Source organism: Vespula vulgaris, chromosome 18 (genome assembly GCF_905475345.1).
Source record: "Vespula vulgaris chromosome 18, iyVesVulg1.1, whole genome shotgun sequence".
Lineage (NCBI taxonomy): Eukaryota > Metazoa > Arthropoda > Insecta > Hymenoptera > Vespidae > Vespula > Vespula vulgaris.
The window spans coordinates 2369844-2386868 of record NC_066603.1 but is presented as its reverse complement, the minus strand read 5'-3'; the positions used below and the strand labels follow the sequence as shown (position 1 = coordinate 2386868).

General features: G+C 33.4%; 1 protein-coding gene across 9 annotated transcripts in view; it reads right to left on the bottom strand.

The window, feature by feature from the left end:
* The window catches only part of LOC127070395 (brain tumor protein), a 169789-nt gene that overhangs the window by 38131 nt on the left and 114633 nt on the right, over positions 1–17025 (bottom strand). The gene's annotated exons all lie outside the window — the stretch shown is intronic.

The following is a 17025-nucleotide window of genomic DNA, read 5'->3' as shown; positions in this document are numbered from 1 at the left end:
CTGTAACAAACAAATTTATTCCTTATTATTTTATCTCTTCTACGACAATTCCGATAATACAAATCTACTCTCGTCTTACTGTTAGAAAGCTATTTTTAACTTGTTACACGTCGTTTCCACGTCGTTTCTTATTCTCTCCATGGTTTGTGCGATATATAATATTCTTTGCTTGTATATATATTCTTCCCATATATCAGATATATATATATATACTTATATATGTTCGTCGTATATATCAGATGTGTGTATATATTATATATATTAATTACTTGTGTAATTATATATATATAACTTTCTAACGATCGTATATATAGCAACGTCATATATATTTTATATATATACAAATTATTCAAAAAGATGTCAGAGTTATATCACGTCTCGTTAGATACTACGTCTTTCGTCGTACTCACTATCCCAAAGATCGTCTACTACTAACGTAGTAATCCTAACAAACGTTAGATCATAATATCGTCCAACGAATACTTAAAAACTAATCCCCTCTTTTCAACGACCACGCCCTTTCAATGACTTCAAAGAGATAAACCTATCCTAAACGCCGAGATAACAACACAACGCAATAACAGTATATAAACAGTGTTACATTGAATATTACGAGAAAATTCCAGGAAGTATATGTTATTGATTTTCTAGAATCAATCTGTTTACATTTTTATATCCTACGTTCAAACAAGTCATATTATTTATATAAGTAAATGAAAGTTAAAAGTATCCTTCGTCCCTCTTCGTAAAGTCATCTAATTTATACAAGTTATAAAAATTATCTAATCTATATAAAGAAAAAACGAATATTGATTATTATCTAAAGAATTTTATTTCATTCTAAAAAGGTAATAATACCGATAAAAGGTAAAACAATGTATACAAATTAGAAACTAATTTATTATAGCTACTACATCTATATAATATACAGATATAATAGTACACATATATACATATATTTATATATATATATACACATATACATATATATATAATAATCATAATCTAATATATAACCATGATTGTACAAAACAATTCTATCGCAAAGATATAAAAAAAAAAAAGAAAAAACTCAGATAAAAATAATCAATCGAATATACCTGTGTAATACGTAGTATAATTTTTTAACGATATCGTATACATAGAAACATCACGCGATTAAAATTCCAAAATAAAAGAAAGAAAAAAAAAAGAAAAAAAAAGAAAAATGAAATATTAAGAATGATATATTAGAAATACTTGGACTATTCTAAATATCTTCGTAGGATCGTCTCTCATTCTCTCTCATTCTCTCTTTCTCTTTCTCAGTTTCTAACGAATATAAGAAGTTACAAGAGGAGTTTATAGTTTAACCGGCGAATGCCGACTGGCTCTAAGGAATTCACTTCCGGCCAACTCATCCGAGTATCAGCCGAGGTAAGCGCTTTCAACATTCAAGGTCATGGCAGTGAACGCTCACCGAACTCTCGACGTCACACGAGGAAGATTCCCGAGGACCACCCATATGTATTTCCATATGCATATATATATATTTCTATATATATATATACACACATACATACACATGTACATGTATAGACGTTTTGTGTATAGACGTATACACACACAGATGTATTTATATGTACGTATGTGTCTTTACTCTATTCGTTTGACATATCACCCACGACGAAAGGCAAACACGAAAGAAAGAGAGAGAGAGAAAGAGAGAAAGAAAGAAAGAAATAGTGACGAAGAGGGGATAATAAAAAGAGATAGATAGATAAAATGAACCACACAAAAAAGATTAAAAATAGGAAGACAACAGAAAAAAAGATAAAAAAAAATTAAGAAACGAGAAAGAAAAAAAAAAGAAATCAAGACACAAAGAGGACGATGGCGGGCATTGTTCCTTGACTACACAGATCCTTTTGGTTTCTCTTCACGGGACTATTCCCACGCGAGTAGGATACCACATACCACCATCTTCATGGTGTGTATAATACTTTCCTATAGCAAATTCCATCACCTCTCTATGTCTCTCTCTCTCTCTCTCTCTCTCTCTCTGTGCACACGCACGCACACACGATCTTTCTCTCTGTCACTATATTTACAACGAGTAAGAGGCAAAGCTCGTCTCTTTAATTAAATCACTTGGGCTGCGGGCAGACGGGTGTACATATATGTTTCACCTGAGTGCTCTCGTAGAAAAAGGACAGGAAGATAGAGAGAGATAGATAAATATATATACATAAAGAAAGAGAGAGAGAGAGAGAGAGAGGAACGTTCGGTATCCTTCGGAATCCAAGGTCACCAATACGAAGGTTATCGTACTTCTCCCACTCGCTGAACGAATTTACAGACTTACACGCGACAGGCCTCTTTTTATTTTTATTTTTATTCTTATTTTCTTTTCTCTTTACGAAAGACACGAAGCTAAAGATAGATAGATAGATAGATAGATAGATGTACAGATATATAGATAGATACATCGAGAGAGAAAGAGAAAGAGAGAGAGAGAGAGAGAGAGAGAGAAAGGAATAAAAAAAATTGTTAGAAAAGAGTCCAATGAGGAACTGAGGAAGAACAAAGAACGTTCCTTTCTTATTCAAAAGTAAAGATTAAAAAAATGAAAAATAAAAAAAGAATAAAAATGTTCCTAAGCAGAGACCAAAAGCTATGATTTTTTTCTATGCTCTCTTTCTATTTTTTTTTATCTTTCTTTCCCTCTATTTCTCTCTCTCTCTTTCTCATTCTCTTCTCCTCTTTTCTCTCTCTCTCTCTCTCTCTCTCTCTCTCTCTCTCTCTTTCTCTTTTACATTAGTACATTCGTGCAGGAATTTCGATCGTGTCCTGAGATAAGAGGTGAATGCTCCTTAGGGAAATACTTCTCCTACCTTCGTCTTTCTTTTCTCTTTCTCTTTCTTTCTTACGCAGAGGGCAAAGAAATCATGGTTAGCATATTGAAATCGAGATTCTCATAGGTAAGTAAGTACCTTCTGTAAGTACTTACTTACTTATTGTTAGTTCTATAAGCGTCATAGGACTGTGTGTTGAATCATCGTGTTATCGACTTTTCTCTCTCTCTCTCTCTCTCTCTCTCTCTCTCTCTCTCTCTCTCTCTCTTTCTTTCTCTCTATCTCTCTTTATGTTTAAAGAATTAAAATTCATTCTCATTCTTAACATATATATATAGATTCTATACAAAAATTCATAGAATTTCATATTAATCGTCGTTTCATATTAATCGTAGAAAAATGATTATATTAAAAACAGAAATAATTTTATTATCTCTAAGAACGTCCGACATATAACGAAAGTCTTATTACAAAGACAAAAAAGAAGAAAAAATAAAAAATGAGAGCGAAGGATAAAAATATAATCACTGATATAATCGATAATCGTAAAAAACAAATCGCACCGTAATCGTTAAAAATCCTTCCTCAATGCCATATTGTAAACTTCGTGGAATGATCAAAAACAATTTTCCAAAATCGATTAACATAGATTTTCCCATGATAAATGCAATAAATTTCCTAGACAACCTATAATAACATTATTGTTAATCGAATATTAACAAAATCATTTGGATATGCAATTCGTACGAAATCAATGACGGAACAAATGCTACCAACCGATCAACGAACCAACCAACCAACCAACCAACCAACCAACGAACCAACGAACCAACCAACCAACCAACGAACCAACCAACGAAGAAAGAGGGTAACATTGGTGTCTGTGTCTATCTCTACGTACATGTGCGTGTGTATGGTATATGCAATGGTATGTGTGTTGGTAGCAGGGTGCGTGCACCCCTCGATCGATGAACGTCGTTCAGGGGTCACGCTGTGCTGCTTGCCTCCCCTTCCTCTCCCTTCTTCATCCCCTCTTTACTTCTCTCCTCACCTACCCTTCATTCGTATGGCCCTGGAATGGCTCGATTCTCTCTCTCTCTCTCTCTCTCTCTGTCTGTGTCTCTCTCTCTCTCTCTCTCTCCATCCCTTCTCTTCCTCGTCGGCCAGTGCCAGCAGACTGGCGAAAGAGTGGGGAGAACGAGAGATAGAAAGAAAGAGATAGAGAGATAGAGAGAAAGAGAGAGAGAGAACATATATATATATATATATATATATATAGGTACTAGTTCATCCGCCACGATCTACGACCTTGGACGAGAAAGGTCTCGAAGCTGCTCCGAAAGTCGTGAGAAAGTCGACTCTTCTCTTCTCTTCTCTTCTCTTCTCTTCTCTTCTCTTCTCTTCTCTTCTCTTCTCTTCTCTTCTCTTCTCTTCTCTTCTCTTCTCTTCTCTTCTCTTCTCTTCTCTTCTCTTCTCTTCTCTTGTCTTGTCTTGTCTTGTCTTGTCTTGTCTTGTCTGTCTTTCTCTAATTTTTTTTGTTTTCGTTATTTTTCGAACTCTGATTGCAATGAACTTTGAAAAATCAATCTGTTTCTTATCCTTCGAATTAATTTTTATAATAAGGAATGATGGAAGAGATTCTTTTCTTTTCTAACTTTCTTCCTCTTTTCTATCGTTTCCTTTTTCTTGTTTCTTCCATTTTGTTTTCTGTTGCTGTTGTCGTTGCATATCCTTGTCGCGTAAATTTCGAGAAATTTTTTTTATCCAATATCTCTTCTTTCGATGTAATCTACTTTTAATATTATATGTATATGTTATACGTGTATGTTTCTTTAATGGAACATAGATCAAAAGTGAATAACTCAAAAATATAGAAGAAACAAAGATTATAGAAAAATTTATTATCTAACGTTCTAACCTTCTTTCAATAAACTACAATTTTAACATCTACGTATTCGTATCGACACTTTTTTGATACTTATTTCCTAAGGGAGAAATATAACGAGCGAACGAAAAATAAAAATAAAAAGAAAAAGAAAAAAGAAAAAAGAAAATGGCACACATAAAACTTTCTAGACGCAATCCAATAAACCAACGCACATATACACACAACATTTCTATCGAGTTATCTAATCCATTGGAATTTCTAATGTAGTCGATAAAACTGAAATCGTCGATAGTACACGAGTACGAAACGAAATATTTAAATAGTTCGAAAAAAGAAATCGAAGATTTAGAGCAAAGAAAGATCAAGATCAAGATCAAAATCAACGTTCAAACTCAAGCTCAAGATAAAGATCAAGATTAATATCAACATCGAGAAGGAGATGTTGTGATCGAAAGTTGTCAAAGAATTCGAATCCCTTGGAACATTGTTAGAATCAGAAAATCTCTTGGATTGGTTGGAGCAGTAGTACCAGTACCGAGTACTAGTACTCAGCACCAGAACCAACACTCGTCAGCACCCCAAGTACTAGCAACAGCAACGGCAACACTATAACAGCAGAGTAGTAACAGAGAGCCAGTAATGGAATATCGAAGTCATTGACTTCAGTGAGTTGAAAAGGAGAAGGGTAAGAAAGAAAGAGGGGGAAGGATGAGGTTAAGGATGAGACTAAGGATGAGACTAAGGATGAGACTGAGGATGAGACTGAGGATGAGACTGAGGATAAGGATGAGGATGAGAATGAGGAATCTTGTAAGTTAGGATCCCACGTCTACTCTTCTTCCTATTTTTTTTTTTTTTACTACTTCCGAAGGAAGTAAAGAAGAAGTAGAAGAAGAAGATGGGATACGTAGTATAGATACTACGAGAGTATCCTTTTATTAAAGTACACCGGGCGTCCGAGTACGCGCCAACGGCATTAATTCTACCGGCTGTCTAGGCGATCGGATCTCTCTCTCTCTCTCTCTCTCTCTTTCTCTCTCTCTCTCTCTCTCTCTCTTTCTCTCTCTCGTTCTCTCTTTCTCTTTGATTCTTTCTACTGGAGGAAGAAACTCAAGGGCGAGCCATAAATCTTGGCACAGGCCGTTGTCGGGTCACCTTTGTAAAACCAGTACTTGAAGAGACTAACCATGTCTATGTATCTGTAGCGTGCATACGTGTTTGTACGTAACTGCAGTGGAAAAGAGAAGAAAAATAGCAAAAGAGAGAAAGAGTGTATGTGTGTGTGTGAATATATGTATGGGTTTCATCGACTCGAAGAAAGAAGATCCTCCATTTTCCTTTAATCGACGATTTACTCCCTCAAAAAAAAAAGAGAGAGAAAAAAGGAAAAAAAATTGCAACCCTTTTTTTGTTGTCCTTCAAAGTGTACTAGCATGCCGCGCTCTATTATCTTCTTGACTCGACGCGTTCGATGGGATCAATGTAACCATGGGGTATTTTATTTTGATGACACGTTTTACGGACGAATCGAGCAGAAATCTTTGTGAGAATTAGAGATTAGGGATTATTTATGACGATACACGATTATGATTATGATTATGATGATAATGGCAGTGGTGGTATCATTTTTTAATGGTTGAAGTTAGACACCCGGGCGTTGAGATTTTATGACAAAATATCGCATACGAACGAAAAGATTCTTTTTTATTCGATGGATTTAACATTTTCGAACAAATCTTTCTTATACATAAAAGAAACAAGCAAAAGAAACAAAACAGAACAAAACAAAACAAAAAAACAAGCAGCTGAAAAGAAATCTAAAAATACAATCAAAAAAAAAAAGAAAGAAAGAAAAAAAAGAAAAGAAAGTAAAGATCAAAACGCTCGGAGCCCAAAAAAGATATCAAAAAGAAAAAACAAAAAAAAACAAAAACAAAAAACCAGCAAAAAAAGAAGAAAACAGGAAGCGCCAAGGTGTGCTGGGGGGGGGTGGAAGAGAGAGGGAAGGTAAGAGGGAGGTAGAGTTAGAAGGAAAATGTTAAGATTCCAAGAGTTTCATAGGGTAGATGTTCGCGAAAGAGGGGTGGAGAGGTGTAGAGAAGAGAAGAGAAGGTGGTGAGGAGGTAGTGAGGAGGTAGTGAGGAGGTGGTGAGGAGGTGGCGAGGAGGTGGGTTGGGAAGGAGGGAGGAAGAGATCGTAGAGAGCAAACCCCGGTTGAATGCACTGTAGGAAAGGGTGGCGGACGGCGCGTCTGGTTTCTATGGAAACACATTGCATCGACCGCCCCAACCCTCGTAGACCCGACCGGGGGTCCGACGAGGGTCGCGTCCGTCACTGTTAACGTAGGAGAGGAGGGCGCAAACTGGAAAAGACCGAATGGTGGGGGATGTGAACACAGCAGTCCGACTCCCTTCTCCTCTCTCTCTTTCTCTCTTTCTGTTTCTCTTTTTCTCTCTCTTTCTCTCTCTGTCTGTGCGTCTGTCTGTCTCTCTTCTACAAGGATGAGAGAGAGAGAGAGAGAAAGGGAGGAGAGAGGGAGAGAGAGAGAGAGAATGGCAGCCGACGGTGCATCGCCCTTCGACGCGGCACGGCAATGCGTGTTTCTCTTATCTACAGGGTGATCGATAAATAAGGGTAGATAATAGAATTAATATCCCTTTCATCTCGATATACTTTCGATCGTTAAAAACGCGGAGTGAATTTCTTTTTGCTTTTTTTTTCTTTTTTTCTTTTCTTTTTTTTTTTTTTTTAATGGTGGAAAGGAGAAGGGGTGTCGCGGACGATTTTAATGGATCTTTTAGTTCCTTTTTTTTTTAAGTATGCATATATGTAAATCGAATTGTATGTGTTTTTTTGGGAGGGAGAGGAGAAGGGGAAGGAGAGATTTGTGTAAAATTAAATCTTGTACGACGCGTTGTTTTTTTTTTTTTCTTTTTTTTTTTTATCTCAGATGGGAGATCGATGAAAGGGTAGGATAATGGAAATATCCTTTTATCTCAGACGTCATTATTTTAACTGTGAATTTAAATTAAATTAAATATACGTTCGACGTTTCATTCTTTTCTTTTATTTTTGGAAGAAATCGAGATAATTTTCTGTTGGAGATACAGTTCGGTGAATTAATTTTTATGCGGTGCGGCGTGTTTCTTTTATCTACAGGGTGATCTATAAACAAGGGTAGGGTAGAGAAATATCCTTTTATCTTAATAAATTTCTCTAGAACGTGAGAATTTAGGCGAATTAAATAAATTAAGAAAAGAAAAAAAAATCCTTTCTTTTTCCTTTTCATTCCTTCTTCTTTAACAAAATTCGAATAACGCTAGCTCGAGAGTTGAATATAGAAGATTAATTGTATTTTAATGGATCTTACGCGGTGCGTGTTTTCTTCCTATCTCTACAAGGTGATCGATAAATAAGAGTAGATATCTCAAAGATATCTTCGAATATCTTTCGAATACATATAACAACGTTTGCTTAAACGAATTAAACGAATGATTCGATCCGTATATTTTGCTTTTTATCTTTTGAAATAAATCAAGGACATCAATCGTTTGATATATTAACTTTGGAAAATTAATTTTTACACGAGTACGTGTTTCATTCTATTTATCGTGCGATCGATAAGGGTAGATCCCAGAAGACAATATTTTTCATCAGAGTATCATTCTCGTAAGGATCTCGTGACTTTAAACAAATTGAAAAAGGAAGAAACAAAAAAAAAAGAAAAGAAAAGAAAACGAATATAAAAAAAAAAATAGAAAGAAAAATAGAAGAAGAGAAAACGAAAGGAAAAAAGAAAAAGAAGATGACAAAAATGAAACCAAAAATGAAGCATGTAAAACCGATAAAATTATTAGGACCATTCATTCAAAACAGAAAGAGAGAAAGAGAGAGAGAGAGAGAGAGAGAGAGAGAGAGAGAGAGAGAGACTGAGTGAGAGAGAGAGAGAGAGAGAACATTCTAGTAAGCTTCGGAAAGATTTTCATTGTCAGTGTCGAAGAGTATTCGGGATCGATTGTAGACACAACGCGACGACAGTCCAACCATTTTCTACATAGGGAAGATTTTCTACATATATACATACATACATACGTACATTCGTACATATATCATACATACATACATAAATAACACATATATATATACGTATACATATATACGTACATATATATATATATACTGGTATAGGTACGTAGGTAAGTACTTACGTACGTTTTCATTAACATTATTCGTCCAGAGCGATGACATTCGTAGAATCGATATACGTACGAACAGCACTTCTCTTGGTTTTCTATGAGAAAAGAGAAGTGAGATGCAGAGACGACGGTAGTCACGAGAAGAGACAGAAAGACAGATAGACAGACAGAAAGACAGACAGACAGGAGACACGAAAGAATACGATTTCAAAGAGACGAGTGAGTGGTAATGGTAGTAGTAATAGAAGTAGTATGTATTGGTATCTATCTTTATATGTATCGGTCACGTTTTACCGTTACTACACTACTCTCTTTTGTACAGACGATGCTAAAGCGCTAGACTGATGCTGCTACGAATAAGAAAAATAAAGATAGAAACAGAGAAAGGAAGGAGAAAGGGAGAGTAAAAAAAAGAGAAGAAAAAAGAAAGAAAGAGAGAGAGAGAGAGAGAGAGAGAGAGAGAGAGACGGTATAAAAAAAAAGAAAGAGAAAGAGAATCAGACAGTGAGAAAGAGAGAGAATAAAAAGAAAGAAAGAAAGAAAGAAAGAGAGAGAGAGAGAGAGAGAGAGAGAGAGAGAGAGAGAGAGAGAGAGAATAGAGAGAGGGGGTGGAAAAACGAGGCGACGTCCCGGCAGACGTTAGATCGATCGCGTCTGCAAGCCGCGACTTGGGGTGGTGGTAGTGGTGGTGGTAGTGGTAGTGGTGGTAGTGATGGTGATGGTGGTGGTACGGTATAAAGAGGGAGGGTAGAACGGCAGGGACCAAATCGGCAGGTAGAGAGAGGGTAAAAGCGGAAACGGAAGTGCCATAGGCGGTATCCGTGTTAAGCTTTTCACGAGAAAGGATAAAGATTTTAATTACCGATTTAAAACGAAATGGATTTATCCTTTTGTTTTATTTACTTATTTATTTTCTCTCTCTCTCTCTCTCTCTCTCTCTCTCTCTCACATACATACTTTCTTTTTATCCGTATTCATACGTATGTGTATGTACGTATATGTATAAAAATTAATGTGTGTGTGTAAAATTACGTGAAATATCAATCGATTATTTTTTAATAATATCGTAGGATTTCTATCTCTATTAAACGTAAATATTTTATGTCAATTTTTTTGTGTAAACAAGTAATCTTAAAAAAGATCTCTTTCGGATTAAGTACAACACGATGTATAACTTCGTTTGCGAGTACGTTTGCGAGCATGTTTTATTTATACAGTTATACGTAGTTACTTCTATTGCATGTTACGTGCCTTCGCTACGTGTTACATCATTTTCGTATTTTTTAATCGTAAGGAGGTCTTTATTATTTATGTATATACAACAAAATGAGATAATTATTGTTTCGATCTAACGTACGTTTGATATTAGATCAGATTAGATTCTGAATAATGTGTAATAAGTAAGATCGGTGAAAAATTATATAATACATATATATATATATATTCTTTTTTATACATATACTAACACATTACATATTATTAAACATAATTACAAAAAAAGAAAAAAGAAAAGAAATAAAATCGATGAGCTACTTTGATAATTTATAATAATTAATTTCCAGTTCGGCGACTTTCTCTTTCTTATTTTTTTTCTTTCCCTTTTTTGTCAAAAAAATCAAGATGAAAAGTAATTTCTAACGCGTATCATAAAAAACGATATGAGAAAAAAAAAATGCATATTTTATTAAAAAACATTAGCATATTTTCGTTCGTTTTATCTTTATCTTTGGCGATAATTGTAATCATAAAAAAGAAAGAAAAAAGAAAAAAAAGAATCAGTGCCCGTTCGTTGATTTTTTTATTTCTCTCTTTTTCGTGTTATTTTTTTTTTCTACTTCTATGATGCCGGTCGCGTCTTTTATTACATCGCGCGCCGCGAGCCCGGACGATATAAAAGTGCGGAAATCCGATCCATTAGAACGTTATTTTCATATTAAACTCGTGATACTCGCATCAGTCGCGCTCACAGCCTCATAGCATTAAAGAGGATCAAATTAATAACAACGTAAGTACGTATGTAACATATTGCAATAATACGAAACATAATCTTTCCACTCTATCCAAAATGATTTTCAAATTCAATCGATTGTAATCGATATTTCATTTTCTTTCCTTTTCTGTTCTTTTCGATTCATACCGTCATTACTTATTAACGTTAATCCTTGAGATACAAACAAACAAAAAAAGTAAATAAATAAAAAGAAGAACGAACGAATGTACAAATAAACACTTTCAAATCAATTTTACAATGTATTATTTTCTAAATTGACCTTTGTAAATGTATAAATTTTACATTTCTTTTCTATTTTACAAATAACTGGTCTCCGCAATTTTACAATCGAATAGAATGTACTCCTTGAAAAAAAAAAAAATACAACAAATAAAAAGAGGGAAACGCAATTAAAACGAGCCTTGTAGTATATATCACTCGTCCCATAAACTAATAAATAAAGAACGAGAAAAAGAGAGATGGAGATAGACATAAGCGACAGTGAAAGAGAAAGAGATAGAATAAAAAGAAAAAAATAAAAAGAGAAGAAAATAAAAAAAGAATCATAAAAAGATCCAAGTTATGAGGAAAAGGGCAATAGGATGTGAGTCGTAAACGAAAAGGAAAATCGTTGGAAACTTTCTCTCTCTCTCTCTCTCTCTCTCTGGTTGATATGGTCATAAACAAGAAAACGTAGGGTGGACATACAACTAGAGAGTAGTAACATAGCCATCAATGAAACAGAATGTAAGAGTGAGAGAGAGTGATATATATATATATATATATATATGGAGCATGAGAGAAAAAGAGAGAGAGAGAGAGAGAGAGAGAAACAAAACTCTAGCTAGCATGACGGAGTCGAGCCTTTCCGGAAGTACCGCTCGTTTCGTAGTGGAAGTTTACGAGCGCAAAGTTACGACGACGACCAGGAGGAGGATGAGGAGGATGAGAAGGATGAAGAAGAGGAGGAGGTGGAGGAGGAGGAGGAGGGTTTCGTACGAGCTCGAACAAACCAGGCCTTTCCCTCAACCACCTCCCTCCAACCTTTACCATCTAGTAAAGTGAAGCGTGAGGAGGATGATCCTCGGCCACCACAAATACAATATATATCTTACCTATACGTACATACATACACATATGTATAGAAATCAAGAGAGAGAGAGAGAGATAGAGAGAGAGAGAGACATATATACATCGAAAGGGTCAGTGTACTCGTAGATACTTCGTTCTGGAATTAATCGAAACGTAAAATCGATTCCGTGGCTGGTAGGATCGTTAAACCGATAGTTCCGCCTCGATACGCTTCGCGAAAATGGAAATCAACGAACAAGAGAAGTAGGAGGAGGAGAAGGAGGAGGAGGAGGAGGAGGAAGAGGATACAAATATGTACGTATATGTGTGTACGTATGATCGTCACATAAGTATAAGTTGTAAGGAGTGAAAGCAAAGCGGACGTCGTGAGTGTTAAAACGCATGTTTTACGTAATCAAGGGAAGGTGAGAAGGACGAGGAATAAGGGAATGTAAGAAAAAGTTGAAAGGTTGAATTAGCAAAGGTTCAAAGGTCGATTTTAGAAAAAGGTTGGATGGTACGCTCGCGTTACTTGTTGTATCTTTAAACTTTTCACTTTTAATATGTTTTTTTTTTCTTTTTTCTTTTTTTTTCTTTTTTTGCTTTTCTCTTTCACCGTCGGTATTATCGTTCTATTTCCTTTCTTTCTCTCTTATCTTTTTTTTTTCTTTCTTTCTTTCTTACTTTCTTTTTTTTTTCATTTTTTTTCGATAGCAACGAAAAGTAATCAAAAGCAAGAGAATAATTCATTAATGGAAATACATTTGCGGGCATATTCGATATGCAAAAAATTCCATTGGTTGATTAGTCCTAATCATACGGATGATTCATACGGATGATTTAGAATTAAAAATAAAAAAGGAAATATCTATGCGATAAAATATCGACTTAGAATATTATTTTCGAAGTATGAAACACTTGATCTTCATTAATAAACGAATGAATAAACGAATTAATCAATGAAGTAAACGTAATCGATAAATAAAAAGCCTGCACTGCGATTAGCCCTAATTTATCGACCATTCATGATACGGACGATATTTAGAAAAAAAAAGAAAAAGAAAAAAGAAAAGAAAAAGAAAAAAGAGATCTACGCGATAAAAAATATTCACGTAGAATATAATTTCCAAAGTATGAAACACTTGATCTTCATTAATAAACGAATTAATCAATGAAGTAAACGTAATCCATAAATAAAAAGCCCGCGCTGCGATTAGCTCTAATTTATTAGAAATGATTTATACGAAAAGATTTAGGAAAAAGCAAAAAATCTACATGATAAAATATATTCACGTAGAATATAATTTTCGAAGTACGAAACACTTGATCTTCATTAATAAACGAATTAATCAATGAAGCAAATGTGATCGATAAATAAAAAGAACCGCACTATGATTAGCTCTGATCTCCGATAATTCATGCAGTGATGATATAGAATTAAAAAAAAAAAGAAAAAAGAAAAAAAAAGAAAAAAAAAGAATCTACACGACGAAAGTTCAACAATTTTTTTTTTTCTTTTCTTTTTAGAAATATCAACACTTCAGCCTTGATTAATCAATTGATTATTTAATAAAGTAATACCGATAAATAACAAAACTACTTATTTTCGATCAATTCTAATTACCTGTAGATTCTTACAGACCTCCCTCCCTCTCTCTCTTTTTCTGTTTTTGAAAAAAGAAAAAAGAAAGATTAACCACCCAATCAACAAATTAACAAAATATTATCACGACCTTATAAAAATATCAGTGATCCATTCAGAGCCATTTAAATGTCATTCGCAAACATTCTCTCGACCGATCTAAGTACACACACACACGTATACACACATACTATTTTTCACACATACAATCAATCCTTTAATTAAGTTGAACGTGCGATAATTACAATGCGGTTTCGTAATAACGTCAGTCTTGCTTGTCTAATGCTTTCGGAGCTTTCAATGTTAACCACCAATGACAGATTCGATTCAAAAGTGCGTTTTCACATGTGCGTTAGACGATGACGATAAAAGAAAAAGAGGAACAGGAAAGAATAAAAACAAATCGAAAAAAGAAAAAAATAGACGGAGACAGATAGACAGATAGACGGACAGACAGACAGAGAAAGAGAGAGAGAGAGAGAGAAGAATAGAAAGAAATGGCGAAATCAGACTGGAGACTAACGTTTGGTTTGTATTAAAAACCAAAGCGAAAACTACATAGACCAAAGCTCACCTTTGTTTTCAACTTCGACTCTCTCTCTTTCTTTCTTTCTTTCCTTCTTTCTTTCTTTTTCTCTTTTTGTTTTCTCTTTCAATGTTTACAACTACGATGTTTCAAGAGCATCGAAGAGGAAAAAAGTCGAGTCGACTGGAGTACCGAGACAGGCAGACGAAAGTTAAATTTCACGTTTCTTTCTTCTTTCTTTCTTTCTTTTCTTTTTATCATTATACTTCTCTTCTCTTTTCTTTTGTTTTTTTCCTTTTTACGTTTTGTATCTTTGTTTAAAGTCAACAAGAAAGAAAAAAAGAAAGAAAGAAAGAAAGAAAGAAAGAACATTTAATGAGAAAAATTTTAATGAAAATTTATCGATGACTTTTTAGCGACGAGATAATTAGAATAATTCAAGACTTTTTGAATAAAGAGAATATAAAGGGATTACGATGATTACAAATGTTGTTACGATTAATCAGTGACGTATAATTTATTAATTACGGAATTAATCGGAGCATGATATACAAGATGCTTTGATAAATTAACGAATAAAATTGATATATTTATATCGTGAGTATAATGAATCATTACGATTTGCGATGATAACAATACGATTCTATTAGTAAATTAATTAATAAATTAATTCATTATGTCATTAATCAATTGATCAATCGATTAAATAATTAATTAATTAATTAATTCATTCATTCATTCATTCATTCATTCATTCATTCATTCATTCATTCATTCATTAGTAAGATAATAAAAATGAAGTACTTATGATGCTATCACTGACACGTATACAAAATATAAAATTAAAAGGAAACGAAATAAATTGATAAGTAAAAAAAAAAAATAAAGGATTAAAAACAATATTAAAAAAAATGAATTTATATAAATAAAATCTTTTTACGCTCTTCCTATCTCTATCTCTATCTCTATCTCTCACACAAACACTCTTTTTCATTATCATTTTCATATAATTATTTTATAAATACTCGAATTTAGTTTTAATTGTATACGAAAAAAAGAAAGAAAGAAAGAAGAAGACAGATTCGACGTAAACGAGCTAATTTATTCGACAAAAAAAGAAGAATAAAGAAAAAATAAAAAAGATATTAACAAAAATAATATACGTATGTGTGCTCATTAAAAAAGCTATGTAAAATTACATACACATATTAAAAAAAAAAAAAAAAACAAAAAAAACAAAAAAAAAGGACAGAACTACGTACTAAAAAGTGGTAAGAACAATATTCAAAAATACACAGAGAAAAAGAGAGAGAGAGAGAGAGATAGGCCAAAGATCCTTAGATTTATTTTTAAAAACATCAATTACTCCATTTCCGAGATCATTTTAGACCGAATTCTTTTTTTGGCAGATCGTAAAACTGCAAACTACTGCAAGCTTAACCATTTAAACTGCGATATTATTGGATGAGCCAAGAAAGAGAAGAAGAGAAAAAGAAAGAAAAAAAGAAAGAAGAAGAGAAAAAAGAAATGAGAAAAAGAAAAAAATATTACGAAAAGAAAAAACTAATTGATTTCTGAGGTCTTTGAAAAACTTTTGGATCCGCCCTATACGGAACGATAAAAAAAAAAAGATCAAAAAAAAAGATGGAAGAACGGATAGAAAGAGAGATTGTGAGGGAGAGACACTAAAAGAGAGAGACATACATACATACATACATACATACATACATACATACATACATACATACATACATACATACATACATACATACATACATACATACATACATACATACATACATACATACATACATACATACATACATACATACATACATACATACATACATACATACATACATACATACATACATACATACATACATACATACATACATACATACATACATACATACATACATATGTACGTACGTACGTACGTACCTACATATATATATATATATAGAGAGAGAGAGAGAGAGAGAGAGAGAGAGAGATAGTTCAAGCACCATTTGACCGGTCTCTGAATCATCGTTAAGCGACCGTTATACGACGGCTCGTTAAATTCTATCGTAATGTGGGTGGGTCATATGATTCGCACGCTATTCTCTCTCTCTTTTTCTCTATCTTTCTCTTTCTCTCTCTAGATGTATAAGTAGTATTATTAGTCTCTCCAAAATCTTACGATTTATATTTATCGTGAAAGTCCAAAACGATAAGATCATCTAATCGATATAATAAATAAGAATATATTGGATTAATCAAATATAGTTTCTAAACTATATTTTTATAATTTTACAGGCCGAAAAACAAAAATTATAATCAGTCTAAAATGTCGCACTTTTCGTTGCTGTACTCTGTGAAAATTTCGACAAGATTCTTACTCAATTTACAATCGTTCATTTTATTCTTTCTTTACTAATATAATTTGTTATTGTGTTATTAAATATATAATATATATATATATACACAATATATACTAATCCAATTATATATATATAATAATTATTATATTTACATTTTCATTATTGATTAATTAATTATATTATCAATTATATATCAATATCCACTATCGTTTTAAATAATGTTACTTTGTTTTATTATTATTTTTTTTTAATTACTTGATATTCTCTTTAAAATATATTTAATAGATATTCCACGAAGAACAATCATTCGTATTACCAAAGTCCAATTCGAAGATGTCAGCAGGAGAGACACCACGAACGAACAGGATACGATAGGGAGAAGAACGGAAGTTAACAATTTCAGAAACGAGCGTGGAGTGCTCTCCTCAAGTAGGATTTCAATTAAGACCATCAAGTAATTATCGTTCCTTTAAAAGTCGTCGTTGTCATCATCGTCGTCGTCGTCGTCGTCG